The 14,636-nt window shown below is 49.1% G+C and overlaps 1 protein-coding gene across 14 annotated transcripts in view; it reads right to left on the bottom strand.

Moving 5' to 3' along the window:
• RRBP1 (ribosome binding protein 1) overlaps positions 1-13,876 on the bottom strand; it is a 65,403-nt gene extending 51,527 nt beyond the window's left edge. For 11 of the 14 annotated variants that reach the window (XM_049100567.1, XM_049100576.1, XM_049100570.1 and 8 more), the window contains exon 1: positions 13,673-13,875. The gene's annotated coding sequence lies outside the window, so the exon portion shown is untranslated. Of the gene's footprint in view, positions 1-13,672 lie in introns of all 14 variants that reach the window. The other 3 variants (XM_049100568.1, XM_049100571.1, XM_049100569.1) reach the window with 3 other exon arrangements.
• Between the last annotated feature and the right edge of the window lie 760 nt (positions 13,877-14,636).

The raw sequence follows: 14,636 nt of genomic DNA, 5'->3' as shown, positions 1-14,636 counted from the left end.
TACCTTTTTGATGTCTACATCTGTAGTAAAGTCCCATTTTACATTCTTGAGAGGATCTGTGCCTTTTTCTTCATAAATTTTGCTTGATATTGGTCAACATTACTCATCTTTTCTGAGACTGAAATCTTGGCTTTGTTGGATTCACCTATGTACACTGGTTTCAGTCTCATTCATTCCTTCTCATCCATACTTTCTTCTGACTCGTTTCAGTTTATTTTGTCCTTCATAACTTCTGAAAAAAGATGCTTACTCAACAGCTCACTAATGTTCTTTTCTTTTATGATGTGTGTATTTAAGGGTACACATTTCCCTGTAAATAATACTTTAGCTACATCCTACAAGGTTTGACATGTAGTATTTTCATTACTACTCTATTTCTCCTTTTATTGAACTACAAATAAATGCTAAAAGCATATTTTTACAAAATCCCCAAATACGTGGTCATTTTCTATTTCTTTTTATTCAAATTCCAGCTTAACTAAACTGTGGTCAGGCTACCTGTTCTACATAATCTTAATCCTTTGAGACTTAGTTTAAGGCCCCCGGTAGGACCAATCTTTGAAAATTTGAAGTCAAATGTTTATTAGTTGGCTGTGGTATTTTATTTATATACAGTCATAGACCACATTAATTTTGTTCAAAGTTCTAATCATTAAAACTTTCCTCTACCAGGATCCCTGTGTTCTTGTGTTTGGATGTGGTCCTCACAGCCGTATAAATGCATGACTCCTATCCTAGATTTTTGTCTGCTTAGCTTACACCATGCAAGTCTTTACACCATGATCATAAATTTGACCACTTCTTGTACTTTTGTCAATTTTTGTTTTATGTATTTTGTGATTACATTAGTAATATGCAAAGTTAAAGCTGCCATTATCTTTAAGCCAAGTTAAACTCTGATCATTATGATATGTCCTTTCTCTTGATAATACTTTGTGTGTGTGTCAAAGCCTCTTTTATATACCAATAATACAACACCATTTTCTTTTTTTTTTTTATATTAAGTAATCGTTATGCCCAACGCAGGCCTCAAACTCATGACCCTGAGATCAAGAGTCACATGCTCCACTGACTGAGTCAGCCAGGTGTCACCATACCAGTTTTCTTTATTTTTTAAAGATTTTTTATTTATGTATTGGTTTGTTTGAGAGAGAATGTGCACCAGAGAGCACAAGTGGTACAGAGGGAGAAGCAGGCTGCCCATCAAGCAAGGAGCCCAATGCAGGGCTAGATCCCAGAACCCTGGTATCATGACCTGAGCTGAAGGCAGATGCCTAACCAACTGAGCTACCCAGGCATCCCACCAGTTTTCTTTTTCACAGAATTTCTATACTACATCTTCTATCCTTTTATTTTTGACCTGTCTCCTATATACAGCACAAGAGTGGATTTTTAAAATCCAGAATGATATCTTTATGTTTTAACTGCAGTATTTAACAAATTTATATTAAATATGAATGTTGACATATGAGTTTAATTCTATAATCCTATTTTGTGCTATTTTCCCATCTGTCCTTTCTTACCTCTCTTCTTTTTTAAATCATCCATTCTCTCCCCTCTACTTTTACAGAATACACTGTTTCTGTTCTTTAGTAATTACCTTTAAAAAAGAACATGTAGGGTTTACCAAGTTCAAAGTTAAAGGAGTCTACCCCTTCCCCTAATTCCATTACCTTTTCTTCCTTCAGTGTAACTGTTTTCATGTATTAAATCCTACCTTTTTATAGCCACCACCCTCACGCCAAACATTACTATTACTCTTTTATGTTTGTTTAGAGCAAACCAAATATTCACCACCTTCTTTATTCCCTGCTTGTATAGCTTACTCCTTCCATTCGCCATTACTTGCCCTCCAAAAACATCCTCCAGAATTTCCTGTAGCAAGGGTCTGTCACTAATTACCTGTCTTGATTTTTGCCTTAAAAGTGATCTTGGTTTTTTGGATTCTTGATTTTTCCACCACTTTAGTTCCTATATATCACTACACTGTCTACATATGAATGTTTTTTCAATTTTTGGATGGGTGCCTCATCCATTCTGTCAAACCCTCAGGCGTTATCTCGTCCGATACTGGCTCTGGCCCACGATCTCTCTCCTCTCGAACCCCAATTAGACAGGCTTCTCAGCCTATCCTCCTTGGTTCTTAATTGGTCTCAGAAATTATTCATCTCTTTGATTCTCTAAGATGAAATCTGTGCATTTTATTCTGCTCTTTTAGTTCACTTACTCTCTTCAACCTGCTGGGTTTTTAATTACAATTATCGAGCTGCTCATATCTAGAAGTTGTCCCTGATTCCTTTTTAAAATTTGCTAGATCATTTCACAGTTTCCTTTCCTTGTATGTTTTTTTATCTTGTCTATTACTTTAAGTATAGTAAGAAGCAGTGTTTAATATCGGAGTCAATCCCTCTGCTGTCTGGTATTTTCACAGACCTGTTCTTGCTGGTCCTCATTCATGGCGCTCTGCGTTTTTTTGGGTTTACTTACTCTTACCTGCAGACTGCTCACTTCCCTGTGGAAACTACACATGGGGATTCACTAAGCCTGGAATAAGGGGGCGGTCTTTCAAAGATCTGCTCATCCACTCACTTGAAGGATGGCCCAGGAGCACTATCTGCCCAGGTCAAGTCTAAAATAAAGAATTTTAAAATTGGCTGGAGAACATCCTTCCACTGAGGTCATGGCATCTGCATGAGGTACAGCTTGTGAGTACAAGCTCTCAGGAGGGGAATGGGCTTATTTCTGGGTCACCTTCACCCTGGAGACGCAGGTAGCAGTCTTCTGCGGTTCCAGCTCCAAGGGAGCAGGGTCTTCCATTATACTGCCCCCCTGTGCCCAGAGATGCCATCAAAATTCAGTTTGCCCTGTGTGCAAAATGCCCTAAGGGTTGGGCTCACTGTCCACGTCAGTCCTTTCACTGAGGTTTTGGCCTCCTCAGTATCTTCCAAGAGAAAACAACCTAAGTGTCCATCGTTAGATGAATGGACAAAAAAAGAGATGGTATACTTTATACACACACGCTCATACCGGAATATTACTCAGGCAAAGTAAAGAGTGAAATCTTGTCAGTTGCAACATGGACACACCTTGAGAATATTATGCTGAATGAGATAAGCCAGACAGGGAAGGTCAAGTATCATGTGATTTCACTTATGTCATAATGTAAAACCCAAAAAACAAATGATCCAAATAGAACCAAATCCAGATTCAGTTACAAAGAACAATGTGGTGGTTACCACATTGGGAGGAGGTTACCACAGAGGGGAGGGAGGTTGCAAGTGGGGGGAGGTGAAATAGGTGAAGAGAATCGAGAGGCTCAAACTCCAATTATAAAATAAATTATGTCATGGGGATGTAATATACACCATGGGGAATAAAGTCCATAATACTCTATCAACTTTGCTCAATGATAAACGGGAACTAAATCTACTGTGTGATCAGTTCTCAATGTATACAAATCACTGTTGTACACATGAAGTGGAATATTATATACCAATTACAGCTCGTAAAAAAGGAAAATAACTTCCATACCATTCCATGCTTTTGAGGTGCTTTTTATCTGTTTTCTACCTGCCCTGCCCTACTCCAGTCAGAAGGCTGGTCCAGACCACCCAATCACAGGAACACACTGGACCCTCACTTCTTGGGGCTACTGGCATTTGTCACTACTGTGCCAAGAGACACTGATATTTGGCATCTCTAGCCGAAAGAAATCCCAGCCAGCAGAGCTCTTAAAAGAAAAAGGTGATCATCCCTGCTATGTGACAGAAGGTTGGTTGTACTAGGTAGACTTGCAAATCCAGACTTGGATAGACATCCAACCCAAGAAGCGGGCAGTCTGCAGGGTGTCCCTGCACTACCTACCTGGGCTCTACACAAGGATTCTAGGAGGTGGGAGGATCGTCAGATTAGAAATGTGTGGGGAAGGGCTCAATGATACCTGGTCCTCAACTGCTGGCTCCTTTGTTTTTAAGAAATCTCCTTAATACTCCAACACTCATTACCTTAACCTGGGGATGGGGATCTGAAAACTTAGACCCCAGATCAAGGCTCTCCCTTCAGTTAACGAAGGGGAGCTGCGAAAAGGAGCTGCCTTTCCACTTGAATTTGCGGTGAAGAGGTATCCTTTGCTCATCGACAACAACACCTGACCCTCTTTCACGGACTTCTCGCAAAGGCCAATCTCAGATTAATGAATTCCATGGTCAAATGTTCCCATCTCTGTGACAAAGGAGAAGTATGATATGAGTGAGTTTTCTTATTAATAGCGATGGTAACTCAAACTTCATTCTCATTCCTTTTTATTATTTTTTTAAGATTTTATTTATTCATGAGAGACAGAGAGAAAGAGAGGAAGAGACACAGGCAGAGGGAGAGGGAGAGGGAGAGGCCGGCTCCTCGAAGGGAGCTCAATGCAGGACTCGATCCCAGGACTCTGGGATCATGACCTGAGCCAAAGGCAAATGCTCAACCACTGAGCCACTCAAGCACCCCTCTGGTTACTTTTTAAAATCAGCCACTGCAGAATATATTCTAAACCCTCTCATCCTGCTGGTGGGATAAATAAATAATAAATCCTGCACCTTGGGGAAAAATCTGGCCTCTCTTCTAAAGCTGAGCATATGCTTCCTTGAGGCTTGTAATCCCACTCCTAGGAATAGGCCCGACAGCTATGTGGATAAGTGGTCACCATGGTGAGGGGCAGGACTTTATATTTTATAATGTAATTCCTACCCTATTATAATATGAGCCCCCGATTAGAAACTGCCCAAGTACCCGTGCAGAGTGACAGGGGCACTGGTGACAGACTCACAAGCCAGAGTAGCACATGACAATGACAAGCCCAACAGCACAGATGACTCCCTTCAGCACGCCCAATGAAAGGCCCAAGAGAGCATAAGCCGTGTGATGCCATTCACGTCAAGCTCAAACCCAGTGGGGTGGATCTGCACCAGATACCAGCAGAGCAGCTACCCTTGGGGCTGGGCAGCAGCTGGGGGGGGGGGGGGAGAAGAGGAACTGGGTGCAGGGTAATATTCTTTGATGTGCTGGATAAAATAGGGTGATCAGTTTGTGGAAGTTTAAAACTGGGCTGTAGACTATTTACAGAGCACTTTGCTGCTTATGTATTTTACTTTACTAGAAAGTTTGGGGCACCTGGGTGGCTCAATGGTCGAGCATCTGACTTCAGCTCAGGGTGTGATCCTGGGGTTCCAGGATCGAGTCCCACATCAAGCTCCCAGAGAAAGGAGCCTGCTTCTCCCTCTGCCTGTGTCTCCACCTCTCTCTCTTTATCTCTCATGAATAAACAAATAAAAATATGTTTTAAAGTTTAAAAATATACATGCCCACTCTGATAGGAAGCTACAGCTTGTGGGAGCTGGAGAAGGAGCATCTTCAGTGCCTGGGGCGTCTGGGGCACCAGCCCTCTCTTGGGCACTAATGGTGTAGCCAGGGGCAAGAAGTACAGTCATCTCCCGCCTTCACATGGCCACACCCACCCACTATGCAGTCCCCCAAACCGAATTCCAAAAATCCAACTGTTCAGATTAAGTCTCCAACTCAATAAGCTCCCAACTTAGAAGGGAAGCCAGCTAACACAGAACACAGGGGCTGGGCTTGAGTCGTGGCTAAAGGTGACCTTTTCATTGTCCTTGACACACCACCGTAAGTCTTCCTTAAGGGTGTCAATAATTCAGAGTGCCTGGGTGGTTCTGTAGGTTAATTGTCTGCTTTGGCTCAGGTCATGATCCCAGGGTCCTAGGATGGAGCCCCAAGTTGGGCTCCCTGCTCAGCGGGGAGTCTGCTTCTCCCTCTTCCCCTGCTGTTCCCCCCTGCCTGTGCTCTCTGGTTCTCTCTCTTATCAAATAAATAAATAAAATCTTTTTTAAAAAAGGGGGTATCAATAAGTCATCTTCTCTTTAGCAATGACTCCTTCTTTTCCTCAATCACTGTGACTACTACTAAATTCTGGAAATTACTATTTCTTTTCTGACTTTTACAAATATCTAGAACTCAGAAAGAAAGTGTATTCAGGGGGATCCCTGGGTGGCTCAGTGGTTTAGTGCCTGCCTTCGGCCCAGGGCGTGATCCTGGAGTCCTGGGATCGAGTCCCACATTGGGCTCCCTGCATGAAGCCTGCTTCTCCCTCTGCCTGTGTCTCTCGCGCGCTCTCGCTCTCGCTCTCTCTCTGTCTCTCATGAATAAATAAATAAAATCTTAAAAAAAAAAAAAGAAAAGAAAGTGTATTCAACAGAAATAAGGCTAGATCTAATTCCTACTCCAGAGGAGTCTCAACTGAAAAGGAAACAGTTCAGATGTCATCGAGAGGTACACTTTAACACTGAATGAGAAGTTCCAGAGAAACATACCACCTGGCAGAACAAGTGCCTTCACCCTTCCAGGTAAAATGAGGAGGACAGATGGTCCCGTCACCAAAAATGAGAAACCCAGGACTAACTTTTCATTTTTTTTGCCCAAAAGCAAAAGCAGGAAGAGTGGAGAAGAAACAAAAGAAGGGGGGTAGACCTGAAATGGACTCTTACCACCTACCAGACCACCTGCCTCAACCATCTTCTCCCACCTCCCTGGCTTCCAGGACCAAGTCCTCCAAGGACAGTGAACTCCGTGCGGGAGGCAGGAGGTTAATCTCATCAATTCCTGTGCTCCTCAAAGTCTGACTAAAAGAGAGAAGAAAATGCCAACTACAAGAAAAGAATTTTCCTCCTCCCACAAAGGAACACTCTTGCTCACTGAACACAAAAATCCACCTCTTCTCAGAGAGAGCCAACACATTGTTCAAAGCAAAAATAACATTTTCTTTCCTGGTGAGCGTGTTGTCGCTGATCTACACTCAGTTACTCTCCGAGCCTCACCTAATGCTCATCAGCCTTGGGAGGAAATCGAGGGAGCTTGCTGGGTGCTCTCCTCCCAGAAGCACGAGCAGCAGGGAAGGGCCTAGCCCTGGCGAGAGGCACCCTGATCCGGGCAGTGGGCTGTGGAGAACGAGGCCCACAGAGATTCACAGAACTAGCCTGGAGGCTTAGGGAACCTGGGGGAGAGCCAATGCCCAGGCCTCCCACTAAGGGTCACTTCAAACCCCGGGCTCCGTGGGCAGAGCAGGATCGTCCCCATATGACAGCATTCCTCCATGAATGTTACTGTCAACCTCTCAACTGGAGCCAGGCTGGAGGGAATCCAAAATTCACTTGGCTTCATAATATGTTTTTTGTGTTTATATGTGATGCTCTAGGAATCCTGACTACTTTAGGCTAAACAATAATATACTCTCATAGAACATGAACACTAGAAAATCCTCTCCCCATTAGCTCAGCAAGGATGGGCATCCACTGTGTGCCAGTCACTGTTCCAGGCATTAGGAATACCTCAGGGAAATACAACAGACACACCCCTGCACCGGTAGACAGTCACATATGCAACATGTCAGACTGGTAAGAATGATGAGAAAGCTATACAGAGAGGTGGGACAGGGAGCAGGGATGAGGGTGGAGGATCGCTAGGCAGGGGAGTCGAGGTGCCACTTCACAGACCTGAAAAGATGGGGGAGAAAGCCAGGTGGCCATCTAAGAAACAGCATGCTAGGGATAGCAAGAGCAGGTGTAAAGGCCCCAGGCAAAAAAAAAGAAAAAAGAAAAAAGCATGCCTGAGGAACAGAGAAGGCCAGTGGTGACTGGAGCAGAGGACACGATGACAGGAGTGAAGCCAATGCATTGTGAAAGCAGGACTCTTGGAGGCCACTGTAAAGACTCTGGCCAAGGAGGGTCTTGAACAGAGAAGTGATACGGCCTGCTCTGGGAACAGACCAGAAAGTAGAGGGTGAGGGCAAAAACAGGGACACCTCCTCAGAGCTAATGAAGTAACCCGCAAAAGATAGGAGAGGAGTTTGGACTTGGGGGGACAGTGAGGGTATCAATGGAAGTGGTGAGAACAGTTGCATTCTTGCTCTACTTTGAAGGTGGAGTTTTGCTGTTGTACAGAATACAAAAAGGAGAAAGCAAGGAATTAAGGATAAACCAAATTTTGTGGCCTGTAAAAGGGGGCAACTGGCCTACTTTCATTTTACATGAAAAGGAAACTCAAACCCAGGAAGGCTAAGTCAGGTCCAAGCTCACATCACTTATTTCTGGGACAAAAATCACAACCAGTGCTTCTCTCTCTGTCCCTAACCTGCAGCTCAGCAGGAGACAGTGGTGACCACTCAAGTCATACCTGGACGCCCTCCAACTCCTCTCTGCTCTCAGATGCCGGCGTAGACAGTGCCCTCTCAGGCACTGCCAATACCAAGCACTAATGTAAACCAGGGTAGGGTGCTGGTGAGTGAGAGCCACAGGCCCTGCCCAGAGAGGATGACCAAGTCCATGTCTGCCATACAAGAAAGCCGACCAGCTGTGCTCACACATTTCCATTCTCTCCAAAAGAACCCCCAAATCTAGATTTTAACAAAACAAATCTCCTTTAAAAGGTGGCTTAGTTGTTTAGTAACATAAGGCTGGCCAAACAAATCTCACATACAGGCCAAGTTCAGTCCATGCAGGGCATCATCCTGGAACCAGTCTCAAGACAGCCTAAAAGATAGACCTGGTTCACTCACCCCTTGACCAGGGTTAGGGCATGGAATTAAAGGTTTCAGTTTATAAAGGTCTTTTATACCAACTTTTCAGCCAGCAGATGACATTCATTATCACTGTAAATAGCTGATAACTTCCAGAACAATCTTAGTGAACTCCTTTCCAACCAAAATGAGAGTAAGTGGCTACCCATCATTCCGGGTTCTGTGCTAACTTTGGTTTTACCTTATTCTACATGGAGGACTAAGATAAGCCCACTATTACAACCAAGAATTCAAAAAAGCTTCCCAAATATCATCCGATGATCCTTTCAAAGTTGTATAGAGCATAACAGAGCCCTGCAAATGACCCAGGAAACAACTTATGTCAGCCAAGTAGGAAAACACCAATATACTGCTATGTTTAAGGACCAGCAGCAGATGTTCCAATCTTGCCAAAATAATCAAATTTAGAAATTACAAAACTTTCCTCATAAGTCAAAGTTTCTTCCCATTGCTAGACTTTGGGATACACATGTCACTCGCTGCGCTTAAGGGAAACACATTAAATGTGTCTGGTTTTTATCTTTTTTTTTTTTTAAGATTTTATTTATTTATTTGTGAGAGAGCAAGCAAGCATGTGCACACGCATTCACAAGGAGAGGGAGAAGCAGACTTTCCACTGAGCAGGAAGCCCAACACTAAGGCTTGATCCCAGGACCCTGAGATCATGACCTGAGCCAAAGTTAGATGCTTAACGGACTAAGCCACCCAGGCACCCCAGATGTGTCTGTTTTTTATTTTTTTAATTTTTAAAAAAGATTTTATTTATTTATTCATGAGAGAGACACAGAGAGAGGCAGAGACACAGGCAGAGGGAGAAGCAGGCTCCATGCAGGGAGCCGGATGTGGGACTTGATCCCAGGACCCTGGGATCATGCTCTGAGCCAAAGGCAGATGCTCAACCGCTGAGCCACCCAGTCGTCCCGTGTCTGTTTTTTAGATGTGGGGGTCGGGTTGCCAGTTTCAAGAGACTCATCAGAATCTGTCTGCCTAAGAAAACAGCCTCCTAGGAAGTCCCGAGTTAATTTTCTATACTGCTGGATAGCCTTCCTGCCCAGGCTCTCACACAGAATTAAATATTAACTTTCCCTACAAGCCATATGCTGTCTGCACAATACCTATTTGGCTTGGTACAGCTGACCATTTTGATGCTGCTGATACGAGGTTAAGAATTTCCCCCAGGGTAGGGCCACTATCTGTGCTGCTCACCCCCACCCCACTTTTTTTCTTAGTATGCAATTTACAAGGCGCACAAAGAGGCAGAAATCAATGTTTTCTAAAGGTGATCTCTTATTAGGGCAAAGCCCAGGAACTGCCACTAGTCAATTGTTTTTGACCTATTAAATGGGCATGTTATATGGTTCAACATGATAATATTCCTAAATCAAGAAGAGACTTGGGTGTTTAAAGAATTCCAGCTACCTTAAACTCGAAAGAAGAAAGAAAGAAAAGAAAGAAAAGAAAGAAAGGAAGAAAGAAAAAAGAAAGAAAGAAAGAGAAAGAAAGAAAGAGAAGAAAGAAAAGAAAAAGAATTCCAGCTATCTCTAGATCAGCACTATCCAGAAATTTCTATGATAATGGAATGATCTAAATCTGCACAGCAAACGTGTGGCTACGGAGCATGTGAAATACAGCTAGTATGACTATGAAATAGTTTTTAATTTTACTTGATTGTACTTGTTTTAAACTTAAACAGCTCTATGTGGCTACTGTATTAGACAACATAGTTTTAGAGGATAGTTTCTTCACACAAGAAACAGGTCTCACTCACTTATATTTATAGTTTTGACGGCCCAGTATACAGGAGACATTTGATAAAGAAATGAAAAATATCTTCTTGCACTGCACACATTTTCAATCAGCTGTCTACCTTTCTTCCTCTGAAGCTCTTAATTCTGATCTTCTAGTGCTACATCCTCCCTTGGGTAGTTACTATTCCAGCAAATGTGGAATTACTGGGCCCTGAGGGTGAACATTCAGAAGGCCACGCCCACAATGCCCAGCAGCTGGGCAACAGGAACTGGCCTGACCATCACCTGACCTGCTAGGCCTCCATGTTCCCATCCACAGAATGGGAACAACCACACCTCTTCTACAGAATGGGGCTACTACAATGCCTAGATATATGTCCAAATTGTGGACTCCGATTCTCAACAGTAAACCTTAGAAACCAAGCTGAGCTCAGCTTGAGATGTCCAATGAAGCAGCTGGCTAACTAAGGAGAATATTAACAGCTATGGCAGTCTACCTCACTTGGTTAACATTTATCATGCTACAGGCCAAGCCTTACCTACTGTAAGCCCTGGATGTACAGCTGGATAGCACAGTCTCTGCCTTCCTAATTCTGACTGACCGTTATTTCTTCCCCTCCAGAAACAAGATTTTAGAGAACAAAAATCTGCTGTCTCCAAAGAACTTTTGGGTCCCTGTCATTCATTAAAGTCCCCAGAGATAAAAGAACAAGTAAGAATCTGGAGTCCTGACTTTTAAAAGGTGTCCCTGTTACATAACAAACCAATATTCCAATTGAATCGTTTCCATTCAATTACTTAGGCAGAATTTGGAACTAATTATTGCAACCTGTTGACTTAGGGATCACTTCAGCAAAGAGTTTCATTGCTTAAATGTGACTCAATGATTCAGGATTTATCTAAAAATCGCCCACCACCAAAAAATATTCATGCATCAAGGTACCACTCTAACTTATCTCTTTAGAGATGTTCAGAGGCTGATTCCTAACTATGAAAGAAAGGAATCCTGTTACAGCATGGTGCCTATGGCTCTACCCACTGGACATCCACTGTTCCCAAACCCCAAGACAGCGTTCTTGTTCCTGTCTCAGCTGCCCTGCAAACCACATGTGCATTGCTCTGGGCAAGGGAAAACAGTCTCCTAGGAGGGATGCCCCCACTTTTCCTCCTTTGTGTAAATAGAGAGGAAAGTGGCATCTCTGGGACCTCATCAGAACTGGAAGGTTCTTTCTGGAAAGGAAACAGGTTGGCAGCCCATAGTGGGGCTGACCTTTGCAAACACTTCATAAAGTAATGGAGACATCAGCACCATAAGCAGCATGCTGCAGGATCACCAAGACTTCTCTGATATCACATTAAGAGGATGTTAAAAAGAGCAAGCACAGAAGGAACACGTAGGGAGGGAGGTAGAGTCAACAGGAGAACATTCCCCAACTGTGTAGGGCTGGTGTAAAATGTGCAGCTGTCCCTCCCGGGAGTGCTGGAAAGAAGACCTGGGTCTCCAGGAACCTTCAGCAGCCAGAGCTCTAAAGAGGAGATCTCTAGCCTAGGATGTTCAGGCCATAGTGGGCCCACTGCCCCAAGCTCCAAAAAGGACCATCCAGATGCCCCCACCCTGCAGGTTCCAGCACAGTAAGCAAATAGTGAGGTGGGAGGCTCCCAAGCACCCTTCAAAGTTTCATTTCCTTGGTGCTTCCCAGTCTCTGCTGCGGACCTCTGACCTCCAGGAGTTATTGCCAAACTGCCTTCTGTTTGCACAAGGTCCTGGTTTTTCCCAGCACTTGCTGGGGAGGCTGCCCCGACCCTACTGTGAGTGGGTGGTAGATCTCCGGGCCACAGATAAGGAGACCCGGGTTCAGAGAGGTTAAGGGGACGTGCGCAGAGGGTCCGGAGGGTGAGGGCTGCGAGTGGAATCCAGACTTTGGGACTCAGTGAGTCCTCGGCCTGCGACAGGCAGGCTGGAGGCTGAACCAGGCTCCACCTCCCTCTCCGGCCCCGCAAGCCCCTAAAAACCATTCCAGCAGTAACAGGCAACACTTGTTGGCTACTCCGCACGCGTGCTGGGTCTTCACAGCTTTTCTCTCGAGTGTAGAAGCCACCGGCAGCTCCGTTTGTAAGATGGGAAGGAAAGCAGACACCCGGAGTGGAGGCAGCTCGGGCCAGGTCAGCCTCAGTGCTGCGGGGGCCTCGGGAGCCCACTCCCCTGTCCGTCACACCGCGACGAGCTGCCACTTAGGATCCGTCGTGCGGGGAAGGGTCCCTGGCGCTTCCCAGACTCGCTGCTCGAAGCGCGCACCCCAGGCCGCCCTTCCTCATCGCGGGGCGCGGGCCGGGGGTGCCCGCCTCCGCCTCCGCCTGGGCCCGGGCCCGGTCCCGGTCCCGGTCCCGGTCCCGCCGGCCCATTCATCGTGGCGCGGGCGGGGCGGACCGGGCAGGGCCCGGGTGGCCCCGTCGGCCCGCCGGGCGCCCTCGCGCCGAGCTGCGCGCTGCCCGGCCGGGAAACGGCGCCCCGGCCCCGCCGCCAGGGGGAGCAGGGAGCCGCCGCCCGCGCTCCGGGAAGTGGCCACCGCGGCCGCCCCGGCGTCCCAACCCCGGACGGCCCGGTCCCCGCACGGCGCCCCCCGCGGCCCCGGCCCGCCCCGTCGCGGCCGCCCGCACCCCCGAGGCGCCCCCAGGCCGCAGCCCGCAGGCGGGCGTGCTCGGCCCGCGGGCGCCCATTCAACCCGCCCTCCCCCGCCGGCCCCGCCGCCTTCCGCCCGCCCCCCCGCCCCTCCAGCCCGGACTCCAGCCCGGCAACGTCATCCGGCCGCTTCCCGAAACTTAACCCCTTCCTCCGCCAGCCGCGCGCCGCCCGCCGCCCGCCCGCCCCGCCCCGCCGCCAACTTTCTTCGCCCAACTTCGGAGCGCGCCGGCCAGCCCGACGGCCGCAGGGAGGGAGGGGCCGCCACGTCGCGCAGCCCGGCCGCCGCAGGTGCCCCCGACGGCCAGCGGCCAGAGGTCCGCCCCGGGCGCGCTCGGCCGCCGCCCCTGCACGGGGCTCGCCCGGCACACGCCCCCGGCCCGGCCCGGCCCGACCCCGACCCCGACCCCGACCCCGACCCCGAGGGTCTGCGGCCGCAGCGACGGCTGGCAGCGGGCGGGGAGGGGCGGCGGCGGCGGCGGCGGCGGGGAGGGGCCGCCAAGGAGACGTGTCACTCGCCGAGCGGCCACCCCGGCCCCGGCGCCCCGACGGCCCGGCCCGCGCGCCGCCGCCGCCGCCGCCGCCGCCGCAGGGCCCGGCCAAGTTTCTTACCTGCAGCCGGAGACGCGGGAGGGAGAGCGAAAGGGCAGGAGCCGCCGCCGCCGCCGCCGCCGCCGCGGAGCCGGGAGAGAGGAGCCGGCCGAGCCTCCGCCGAGAAGCCGCCCCGAGCAGCTGCAGGCGCCGCGACCCCACCGCCGTCCGCCCCGTCCGCCGTCCGCTCCGGCCGCTCGCTGGCTGCGTGCGCGCGTGTGGAGTCGTGGCACTTTCTGCCTCGGAGCTGGCGAACGGCCCCCTCCGCCGGGATCGCCGCCTCCTGCCTTCCCCGCCCGGGCCAGCCATTCATCGAGCCGCCTCTCCCCATTGGTCCGCGCCCCGCCACTCTGCGGGCCGCCGGCCAATCAGCGCTCAGACGGCCGAGCCGCGGCGGCGGCCATTGGCCGGAGAGGAGGGTCTCCGCCTCGGCCAATGGGAGAGGGGAGGAGCTGCGGGGAGCCGCGGGGGGCGGGGCCGGGAGGGGCGGGGTCGCGCGGTGCGGCGCTCGGCCCAGCGCGGGGGCGGGGCGGGGCCGCAACGCCCCGCCAAAGGGGGAGGGGGGCGCCCGTCGGCCCCGCCCACTCCAGGCCCGGGGCGCCTCCGGCCGCGGCTTCCCCCGGGCGGGCCCGGCCAGGCGCGCTTGCGGCAGGTTCGAATCCCGGCGATGCGGCGCCTGCGCCCCTGGAGCTGGAGGCCCGAAGTGGCGGTGGGTGTCGCCCTGGGCGCGGTTGCGCAACCCGCCGACAGCCGGGAGGAATGCCTTGTTTAAACCCACTAACTTCCCCCGAGCAGCGGGGCCTCCGCGCTCAGGGTGTGGGGACAAGTTCGGCTGGGGGTCAACGCCAAGAGGACAAACTCTGATCCTCTAAGAGATGGCGTTCGGTACCAGAAAGGATTTTCTTGAGCAAATGGAGGAATTGGGATGAAAGTCCAGAAGGTGCAGGAGGAGTCGAGGGTGGATGTGATTGCACCCATTTTTAGG

This window comes from Canis lupus, chromosome 24 (genome assembly GCF_003254725.2).
Source record: "Canis lupus dingo isolate Sandy chromosome 24, ASM325472v2, whole genome shotgun sequence".
Classification (NCBI taxonomy): Eukaryota; Metazoa; Chordata; class Mammalia; order Carnivora; family Canidae; genus Canis; species Canis lupus.
This window is presented reverse-complemented; position numbering and strand designations above follow the sequence as displayed.